Source organism: Pinus tabuliformis, chromosome 5_1 (assembly GCF_031772625.1).
Source record: "Pinus tabuliformis cultivar Carrire ecotype Pingquan chromosome 5_1, CPIR1, whole genome shotgun sequence".
In the NCBI taxonomy this organism is placed as follows: Eukaryota; Viridiplantae; Streptophyta; class Pinopsida; order Pinales; family Pinaceae; genus Pinus; species Pinus tabuliformis.
The window spans coordinates 628,215,986-628,227,651 of NC_142305.1; positions in this window are offsets into that span (position 1 = coordinate 628,215,986).

Genomic DNA, 11,666 nt, shown 5'->3' on the forward strand with positions numbered 1-11,666 from the left:
GGAAATTGCTGACCTTCTACCATGTAAGCATTTTGAGGGTTTTTATTATTGGGGTTTGGCAATGGCTGAGAAGGAAGTTGATTTGACTTCTGTTGGAATGGAAGCAAGAGTTGAGAATTTGGGTTTTGTTGAGAGGGTTTTTGTTGTTGAAATGGCAATGATAGTTGTGGGTTTTGATTTGGAAGTTGTGGAGCTTGTTGGTTTTGAAAAGATGGAGGATATTGATAAAATTGATCAAATCTCCCATAAGGATTTTGCATACCTTGTACCCATGATTGAAAAGAATTTTGAGGTTGCGACCAAGGTTGTTACCAAGGATTCCAATTTGGTGGGGGTTGAAAGTTCATAGATTTGTTAAACCCTTGATTTTGTTGCCCCTGCCAAGGTCTCCTTGCAACAAAACAGAGAGACTCAATTGTATTTGGATCTTCTTGAGAGACAGCTTTGAGCCCAGGAATTGAAGGACAATCCTTGGTCTCATGATTCTCTGAACAAATCGCACATGTTTCTACAACTTTTGCATCCAAGGGACATTCCCTGAGAGCATGTTTTTTTCTACATTTTGGGCAAAAGATGGCTAAAGCTTCAGCTTCTGCTTTCTGCTTATTGTGGATATTAAGAGTGTCTAGTTGCTCACTAAGACTCCCTAAGATATCAATTTTGAATTGATCAAGCATATTGCCAATCTCAGCCCTACTTACTGATCCAGTTGCAGATTTGTTTGCTCTGATGAGAGAAGGATCTCTAGGCCCTTTTCCAGTTTTAGATTTTCCTCTTGAGAGATGGACACACAGTTCTGCTATATCATGAAGTGGAAGTTGAGATATGTCTCCTTTTCCCATCATGTTCAAAATATCTATCCATTCATCTCTAATGGCTTTTAATAGAAGGGCTTTCAAGGTTTCCTCATCTAAGTTACTCATTTTTGCTCTTTTCAGATTGTATTGGAATCTTTCAAGTAAATCCTCCAAGTTTTCATCTTCTCTTTGTACCATTTTAAATACTTCATCCTTGTGGTTGGTAGGCATACAATAATCCATGTATCTATCCAGAAATGTTTGTTTCATATCATTCCAAGTCCTAATGGATTGAGTGAGTAATCCCATGAACCATTTCAAAGCAGCTCCTTTCAATGTTGAAGGAAACAGTTTGAGTTTTTGAGAGTCTTCGAGATAATCATAGGTTCGACACACGACCTCAAACTCAAATAGAAATGTTTCATGATCTTCATTTCTTAACCCATGAAAGTTTGGGAGGACAGATGGTGAAATATTTTTCATTGTTGCTCGAGAATCCTCATCGACTATAGGAAATCTAAATGAGTTATCTCCATACCTATTTCCCCCATTGTTACCTCTACCTCCTCCATTATTTCCTCCTCCCCCTCATCTACCTCTACCTCTACCAAATTCGTTAACTCCCTCTTTTGTCATGGTAGTTTTCTCAGAGATTTCAGAGTCCTTTGGTTCCTCTACTAATGGCGAACGAGGAGGAATTTCTCCCTCTTCTTCCTCAGATGATTCTACTTCTTGAATTACAATGTGTCTCCCTGTAGAAGAAAAGAAAGGATCTTTTCCTAATTCAGATTCGATGGATGGTGAGGAAGAGTCTCCTAACTCAACTACTGTCTCTTGAATTCGAGGAATCCTAGGGCTAGGAGTGTAGGTTGGAGATGATGGAGGTGTCTCTTGTCTATTCCTTGAGGTAGAAGGAGTTGTGAAATCCGAACTCTTGGCTCTAGCTAAAAACCTTCCCCTAGAATCTCTTGCTCTATGCATGTCATTTTTTTTATTTTTCTTCAAGTCGGGCTAATAATTCTCTTTTTAATCTTCCAGGTCACTCTAGGTGCAAGAAGAGAGCATACTCAAGAAACTATTAAACCAATAACTTTCTCTTTTTTGATCCTCCAGATCACACTAAGTGCAAGAGGAGAGCATACTTTGAGAAATTATCAATTTTTACCTTCCTTGAAATTTTCTTGTTTTTTTTTTAAAGAAACTGGCTACCTAATTTCACTTCCCTGGCAACGGTGCCAAAATGTTTGGTCAATTTAGTGTGTTCTAAATTGCTAATTAAAATGTCAATCGGAGATTCGTAAACTGGCGAAGTGAAGTGTACTATATGTACAAGATAACCATTTTCTTAGTCTTTTGTCGTGTTTGAGTTTTTTTAGTTTGTTTTTGGATTTATCTTTTATGGATTCCCTAGTGTGTGATGGTGAAAATGAAAGTTAAGTATGGATGGTAATGGTGATTTCTACAGTGATTTTCCAAACTTAAAAGTGTTCAAAAAGAAAGCTCTAAAATAATTGTAATGAAATCAATTCTTAAGAGGAAGTAAATGTATCAAACAGTGAACTAATGACAATGGCCCAGTATCCTTACTGCTGTATGAAAAAGAAAGTAAAAATTGAACTTAAAGCAACTCAAAAACTGAAAGCAAAGCAACTAATTCACACTACTTCAACTCTTCTGATCCTTTACCCTTCAGCTCAATCTACCTTATGGGAAGCAATCATGAACAAGTTAAGCAATATGATATCTAAATTACAGGAAATTAAATTGCATAAAGGAAACTAATCACACTACTTCAACCCTTCTGATGCTTTACCCTTCAGCTCAATCTACCTTATGGGAAGCAATCATGAACAAGTTAAGCAATATGATATCTAAATTGCAAGAAAGCAAACTAAATCACACTACAATAAGTAATGTTCTGATTCCTTACTAATAGAGTCACTTGACTATAGAAAGAAACCATAAACAAATGAGTAGTATGATGTCTAAGTAGCAGAAAAATAAATAAGCAAAACACAATTTGAAAAATGACAGTGCTGGAATTAAACTTCAGAAAATGAAAATTAGCAGGAAGGACAAGATGATCTCATATGTCAGTAGTTGTCAAAAAGATGAAAATTTGCCCGGGCTGCCTAAGAAAACCTGTAAAAAAGCACTAATCAGCTAACAGCTATAAGAAAACATAAATGAAAATGTAAACAGCAGTGAATTAAAAACATCAAAACAGCATGTTATATACAAGCTAATAATTATGAAAGCAGAAACATAATAAAATCAAATGATAACTATACAAAGCTTTAGTGCGCAGGGGCCCTCTGCCACCTCAGCCAGTCAACGAACAGTCACAAAAACGAGCTCAGGAAAGTAGTCTTCTCATGTATTAAAGCAACAACAAAACACGTAAAACAGAGTGCAGTGGGGTGATAATAACAACAGTTCAAAAATTACATCTCAAAAGCTTCTACACAGCGTTTATCAACGCGTTATTTATAATGAAAAAGTGTTGTAACTAACTCCTAAATCCTATGCTATTAACTGTGTTGCCAAAGACACGTAGATCTCCTCAGCCCGAGATCTAGCGTAATGGTCATCATGTCCATTAAATCCTCAGAGTGGTAGTTGTTGGATTCAGGTTACGGGGTTGATCTCCAGGTGTGTCGATATCTCTGTGAACGGAGGATTGTGCCACGTAAACCTTCACGTGCTCAAAACAGAGACATGCCACCGCTAAATTCCTTGGTTGGCTTTGCCTTTGACCCTTGTTGACCGTGACCTTTTATGGATGATTTGGCTAATCTGAAGGGACACGTTCCATGTACACGTCACCTGTAGCTTGCCCATGTGGCTCATTTCTTCATAGGACACCTGTAGCATAGCCTTTAACAAAATGGCTACAGAAACCTGTGTTGGCTGCGGAAACCTGTGTTGGCTGCGGGAACAAAAATCTAAACCAAACAACAGTCATAAGCATAGTTAGAAAACCATGTCAGAAGCTCTTTTTAGACTATAATGCAATGATTTAACAGCTTGGTGGATGAAGTAAGTGGAAAAAGAAGGTTGAGAGGGTGTATAAGAAGGTGCAGGTTTGAGGCTCAACAGTAAGGATGAGACTATTTCATCAAACTACAAGGCAATTGCATTGCTCCCTATTGCAATAACCAAACTATCCCACGAATCTGGTAGAGAACACAACAAACTGATGCACTTATCTTCATCTGAAATTTTAATATCAACAGATAATAACTGACTTACCACAGTATTAAATGCGTTCAGATGTTCTGTCACTGAGTCTCCATCTTTCCTCCTCATGTTACACAGCTTTTCCGTAGGAAAAGTTGATTCACCAGAGACTTAGATTGGTACAAAGTCCCTAACTTGTCCCACAAAGCCTTCGTCGTAGCTTCCCCTGATACATTCAGCAATACTGAATCTGAGACAATCGTATTGTGATCTTTGCCTTCTGATCCAACTTCTTCTATTCTTCATTGGAAACTCTCGTTGGTTTAGTACCCGAATCAACCGCGGTCCACTGATCTTTATCCACCAACAAATCCTCCATCTTGAGTTTCCACAATTCAAAACTCTAACCATTAAATTTCTCGATCTCTATCTTCCACTGTTTTCCATTGTCTTTCACCACTAGAATCGATCCTGCAGATCTCCCACTGAACAGGGTCTACCACAGGCCCGAGCGAAACCACTCAGCAACAAAGGCATCCCCTTGAAGCCAAAACTGGTTTGATACCAAATGTAGGTTTTAACCCCATACAGAAATTACCTACATACGAATTCTAAAACACAGAAAATAAACAATGCGAGATCATAACACATAAAACACATATACACAGAGATTTTCCCCTGGATCCCAAAACTGGGAATACCGGCTTCATTTTTCATTATGTTCCTTAATGTTACAATACATATTTATACATGTCGAATCATCCAATACCATGGGCCAAAAACCATCGCATCCAAAACCATGGACCAAAAACCATCGCGTCCAAAACCATGTGCGAAAATCATGCACAAAACCATAGGCGGGTCCGCCCAACCTAACATAGGGTCCAAAACCTAAAAAATTTGGGGCAAACCCCATAGAGTGGAGTTATCTGCACCCCTCAAACCCCCTATGACTCCCCCCGCTATGCAATCGGCGCAACGAAGGGGGAGGGGGGGGGGGGGGGGGGGCACGCCCCCTCCTAAACCCCCGGTTAACTACGTGGGCTAGTCGTGGAAAGAATATAACACAACCCAACAGTCAATAGCAGCACAAATGCAATGTATGTCAGATTTTCCCAGTGGTTGGTGGGCAGCAACAACTAGACATCAGCAACGTGGCAGGAGATTACGCAGAGACAGGGTGTTGCTACAGAGTGTGTAGTAGCACTAGAACACATTCCTCGCTAAGAGGGAGCGTTTTTTTGTAGCATCGGATGTGTTCTAGACTTGAAATTTTGTGGAGAAGCTATAATACATGAGATATCCAAAACCCATAAATCGTTTCAGGAAATTCTACTTAGAAATGAATTAATTAGATTAGTAACCAATTTTTTAATATTTCCTAAGTCTAAACTTAGGGAATAAGGTTAATTAATCAGTATTAATTAAGTCAAGGCGAGAATCATATAGAAACTCACACGGAATGATCTAGAGATGATCCTAGCCATTGATTAAGTTTTAATCTTGGTCGTTGGTGCTCCAACGTAGGATTATAAGAGGAGGTTGATGTGGTGATGGAGAAGATACTTGAGAGGTTCGATTTCTGAGTAGATCTATTTCCAGAGTAACAATAGTTAGTTTCCAGAGAGAGAGCTAGAGTTCGAGGCAGTGTGAGAGGGGAAGGGACAGTGAGTCTAGAGGAAATATTTCCATATCCGAAGAAGCTACAGCAAGAGGGTCGAGTTATCCCAGACAGGCAGCACAAAGGATTTGCGCAGTTCTCAATTCCACAAGTCGGTGGAGGTTCCATAAGGCCGGAGAGATGATTTCCTCAGTAGCTGGAGGTAGAACAACTTCATCAGATGAAGTTTTGAGCCACATGTGTGGGAGGCAACGCAGAAGAGCTCAAATTGGGGTTTTGATGGCTATGTGGGTGAGGGCAAGTCGTGCCAGAGATTGCTTGTGGGAGAGGGGAAATTCCCTTCAGTGTTTTGCCCAAATTTTCTGGCAATGGATTGCCAATTTCACGCATCCATATTGTACTCATATTTTTCACTGTTGCATAATATTAAAACCCACATCTCTTGCACTGGTTTTCCTAAGTTGGGTTTTTTCGGGGAATTTTGTCCAAAGATAACTATGTTATTGTATGTGTGTGTGATAGCATTTCTTCCAGCATTTATTCTTCCACAGTTTTATTTGTGTAGATTACAGTGTGATTTATTCAGTATTTGTCATAGAAAACAACAAATAAATTGTTAAATAAAATTAACAAATAGGAAAATAATTTCCATTTGTTGCAATAGGATTCCAGTTTGGAATTTTCACATTTTGGCCATGCATGCATAGTGACTAGTGAATTTATGGGCACTCTGATGACAGAGAAAGGGGAGAATACACAGGGGATCATGGAGGATTTGATGAGGCAGAATCGACATTTGAGGAAGCAAAACCAATAGGTCCTAGAGATGATGCAACAAATTATTGGAACATTGAGACATGCCTACCAGAGAAGCCATGTGCATGCACATGCAATCTAGCAGAATAATACCCATAGCTAGCCTAGCCAACCTACCATGCCACATTTTTTGGATGAACCAGAGAAGGGGAGGGAACCCGACACCTTTGTAGAATTGAGGAGGTCCTTCGCAGATAGGATTGATTAATATGAGGCGTTGGACCCTAGGACCAGGAGGGATTTCTTGTTTGAGGAGCATAGAGGAGGTCAGTCAGAGGGTGGAGCCACGAGGCGTTACTGTTGGTGGAGACCGGGCCTTAGATTTTAGGAGCCTAAGGAGGAGTTTGAGCATAAGGACACGCAGAATGGTGACGAGCACATCGATATACCCAGTGTGGTGCAAGAGTCGCCATTGTTGGAGACCCCTTTGATAGCACTGATTGACACCTTCGTGGAGAGAGTGGAGCCTACACCCATAGAGTCGTATGTTGATGAGGTACCATCCCCAAATGAGGTGTTAGGAGACACAATGGTACCCATAGCCATGACTGATTTCCCTGACAACAGCCACCTTCAACAACATGGGGAACACATAGGGGGACGTGAGATAGTCATGGAGGGGAACTCTATGACTGATGTTGAGCCCATAGTGGAGGAGGACAAGCAATCATCTTTTGGGTTAGACACTGATTTAGAGAAGACAAATGCACAAACCATCAACAGAGTTGTAGTACCTCCAGACAACATCTCTTTTCAGGCATATATAGACAGGGCTTGCAGCATTTCTAGGCTACCTCTACACTGTGGAGAGAGAGATGTAGGATTACCCCGACAAATCTTATGTGTCGATCAAATCAGTGAGATGAAGTGACATGAGTTACACAGGGGCAGCATTCACAGGATGTGGGGCTAGTTACATGTACGAGAGTTTATGCTCTTAATCCTTCCCTTGGGGTTGGATGGTGAGAAATTCTGAGTTGGTGCTCAATGGAGTGGACTAGGTGTATGGAGTTGGTCATAGGATGATGCAAGATTCAGTAGGCACATTCAAGCATCAGGGATACTGGAGGCCTAGGTTGGAATTGGGATCTAGGTGGGACTACCTACCAATTACTAGGTACATAGATTGGTTACAACATTGGTGGTATATTTGACCCAGTGGTCAAGCACACGCTTTCGTTAGGGGAGTCTTAGTCAGTTCTACTGTCCAGTCAGTTTGTGAAGAGACTCCTTTGGTTGTTTTGGTATGATGGTTGTACATGGGATCATATGATGATAAACATACTTTGGCGGGAGTTTCTTGGACGAGGTAGCATTGGCAGAACACCAGTTAGTGCCTTGTTTGGTGTGAGGGACTCTCCGCAGTTAGTTGGGACTCAAGGATCACTGAGGAGCAGCACAGTGGTGCCATCGCCACTAGTACAGATGGGGATTCTCCTTTTGTGTCTCTCAAGGAGGATTTGTAGGCGAGGCCCATGCATCAAAGGGTACGGAGATACGAAAGTGGAGGTGGTGATACCTATAGGGTGTGGTTCTACGCGTACTATCTCAATTTTAGATCTTAGCATCCAGTGGCGTGTAGGAGCATGCAACATTTAGCAGTGGTTTGTAGGTGAGCACATAGATGCATGGTGGTGTGTTGTGGTGCATGGGTTTACACCATGGAGTGGGAGGAGGCATACCATTGGATGCAGCTCACCCCATATGGATGGGGGCACTAGTGAGCATCTGGGAACATCTTGTTCAGCAAAGTCAGGCCTTCAATGGAGTTATCAGCAGGACCAGGATAGAGGGAGGTGCATCCATGGGATTACATTTGGTGTCCATGCAAACTCTTGGTCATACCTGTGGGGGCTTACATACCTATCGCTCTCCAGCATGGTTTACAGTTGTTGGGAGTTGGGTTGTTACCCCATGATGCCCTCAGTACATGCAGTAGGACATGGGAGTCTCACCCTAGACAGTTGGATGAGACATAGCGTGTCATGTGTAGGAGGGAGACCCTCCAGTGGAAGCATTTGGTGGATGCATAAGCTAACGGATACAAGCTTAGGGATGGTGTGGTGTATTGTCAAGGGAGCATATGTCCCACCCCTAATCTCATGTGTGGGGAGGTGATCACTACAGAGTTGTATGATATAATTTCAGCGAGGCAGTCTAAGGGGCTACATGAGCATGAGGGACAGTGGATGGTAGAATTTGTCTACATGAGGGTGTATAAACTCCAAACAGTGTCTTTTTATATCATCAGGAGTTGGGATAGGAGATTTCGTTGTGTGGTATGGTAGGAATAGGGCAGATTGGCATGTGTGGGACAGGTTCCTGATACTTGGGGTCCACCTATGGGATACATATAGGGGTCAAAGACGAGGGTCAAATAAATTCTAGTAGGTAATAGTGCTATGCAGTGGCGGCCCATGAGTAGTGGGAATTGTGAGCTCCCAATATCGTTGGGGGAACCAAGGATTCAGTTGGCGAGTGGATCACTACACTTCTCGATGGGAAGGATTATGATGGAGGGTGATCCATTTCTTTCCTAGGATAACACATCGGGAGTTGTTGAAACTATCATTGTATGGCGAGGTAGGATTTTTCTCAAGATCGAGGCTAGTCATGGAGTGGTAGACTCGATCATTATTGAGTTTCCCTTGCAGGTTGGGCATAGCGCTGATCGTGATAGATATAGTGACCAAGAATTACTGGAGAGGAGGATCTGGTATGAGCATGTTGAGAAGTCGAGCATGACTAAGGTGTCACGATGTCAGTAGGATAGGTTCATTCTCTGACGGGCAGGGTATTCTAGCATAACAGGGATTAGTAGTTAAACTACCCATAGAGGTGATTTGGTTTCTATAGGGGAAGGTCATCCAGATCTTCCATTGGGTTTTAATAATTCATTGATGGTGTGGGGGACTTCACCAGTGTGGCAGGGTGAGCAGCAAGAGGAGATCAGGGGAAGCTCATACAGAGGAGGACTCAACCCCCAAGGGTTTGGATTAAAACTTCATGAGTCTACTCCTGAAGTACATGAGAGGGATTATTCAATATAAAAGTTTCATGAGGAGGCATTGATGGTTTTTTACTACCACGATGCTCTACTTACTAGAGGTATGCAGAGGGTGGCTAGTGCTTATGCTGAGTTGGACAATGAATGAAGCAAGGGATGCCTCACACTCATTAGGATGGTTTGGGATCCTGTTAGGACAGGGCAAAGATCAAGGATGCCTGGGTGGTACATTTAGGACCCAGGGATTGTGTACAAAGATTACTGGGGTCATCTGATTGAGAGGGTGCTTTTTCAGACATTGCTTGAGGATAAGCAATTTTTGGTGGGGAGGAATGTAATGTCCCCAATTAAATTAATTTTTCCAAGAATAATTTCCATTTTTGCAATTTGGGTGTTGGGAAATATCTTGGCATGTAAACTTAGGAAAAGTGGGTGGAGGGAGTTCCCACTTAATTTTTGGAAAGATGGAGGCCACCAACATTAGAGAAAAGGAAAAATTAAATTGGTAGTGGGATGTGGGGCCACCCAAAAGGGGAATTCGAACCCCTTAAGAAAATTGAGCTAGGGAGGAGGTTGAATTGGTGTGGCCCACAAGGAGAGAAAGGGGGAAGCAAAGATAAATAGAAGGAAGATTCATCATTTTGGGAGCTTTTTGACAAATTGAATTTCTGATTTAGAGTACTCTTGAGCTGCTTAGCCAAGAGTACCAGTGTTGCTTAGAAAAAGGAGATTTTTGGGCGGAAATCTAAGCTCTTTCTTTGGTGGACTTAGAGTTCCACCCAAGGAGAAAATTTCAGAGCGTATTGGAGAGGATATTGTAGGATATTATGGGTTATTTCTAGCCATACTTTAGCCAGTTCAAACTTTCAGGAGGATGTAGTGGCATAAATAGATTTTCTTAGTTAAGGGGTATTCAAGGGAAAATTCAGCTAGAGAATTTAGGAGAAAGTCCCTCAATATTGGAATAGATTTTGTGGAGACTTTTAGGGTTGAATATTGCTACTCTGGTGAGAACAAAATTCATCATTCCTAGTCCCTGCGCAATCTTTTGTTGGGCAGAATTTCGTGGAGTTGTTGCTAGTTGAGTTGTGCAAGGTTGAGGAAGGGATTTCCCTCCTACCTTCTGAGAGTAACTTTCAGAGAATTTTACAACCATTTTAAGGAGGAAACAGGGAAAAATTTGCAGTAGTAGCTTGAGGGGGATGCAAAACTAGTAGAGGAGGGCATATCACCAATTTTGGGTAATTCCGAGAGATCAGAATTAGCCCAAAATATTTATGGGATTTCTTGGAATAACATCGAGGAGTCTTCTCCTAATTTTGTAGAATTTTTGGAGGATTTTTGGTGCCCCAAAACAACAGAGTTATTTGGCAGCCAATTGGGAGGAGTGAGCTTAAATTTTGGGTCCCGGGTGGGTGGTAAAATTACCCAAACCCTTTTTGGGTTTTTGTGGGTTTTATGTGGGGAGACTCCAACGAAAAATGAAAAAAAAAATCGGCACTTTTAAGGGGTCAAATACAAGGTTGTTTCCAGTTGTAGCAGTTGTTTACACCAGGAAGGGCACAGTTTCTTCTGGGACTTTTTTTGGCCTTGCTTGTTGTAGCAAGCCCATGTTTCTCTTATCACAATTATTGTACTCATAATTTATTATATTAATAAAATGGCTAAGAGTTTTTGCCTACATTTCAGTGTTTATTTGTGTATGGTTGTGCATGCTTGAATTTTATAGCGATAGCTAGTTCATTGCTTTTGTTATCTACTGTATTTTTTCCATTACAAACATTACAAGGGAACATCTAATAAGTAGCCCATGCATCCAATTCCAAGCATTCAGATTCTCCGGATTGACCCACAGGGATGACATATGATACCATAAAGGCATCCTCTGTAGTATATTTCTAACCCTACTCTCTTATATAGGATTTTATTTATGTCAATATTGAGTTTCCTTTTCATGAATTTAAATTTTATGTCTTTACATTTTTATATTTAGAATATGATTTATATTCCAAGAGATGTTTTATATATACATTATGATTTTTATTTTGAGCGGATGTCTATTTGATGTACTTTTGTTTTCTTGGATACAAGATTCTAGATCGTCACATTCCTTCAGTGAATAAACATGTCCCCATGTGCAGCCAGATGTTGACCACACTTTGTTAACAATCCGAAAAAGCAGTGTACAACGAAGTGAATATTTTTTATTTTTTTTTAAGATTAAAGTCATTAGTTAGTATGAATT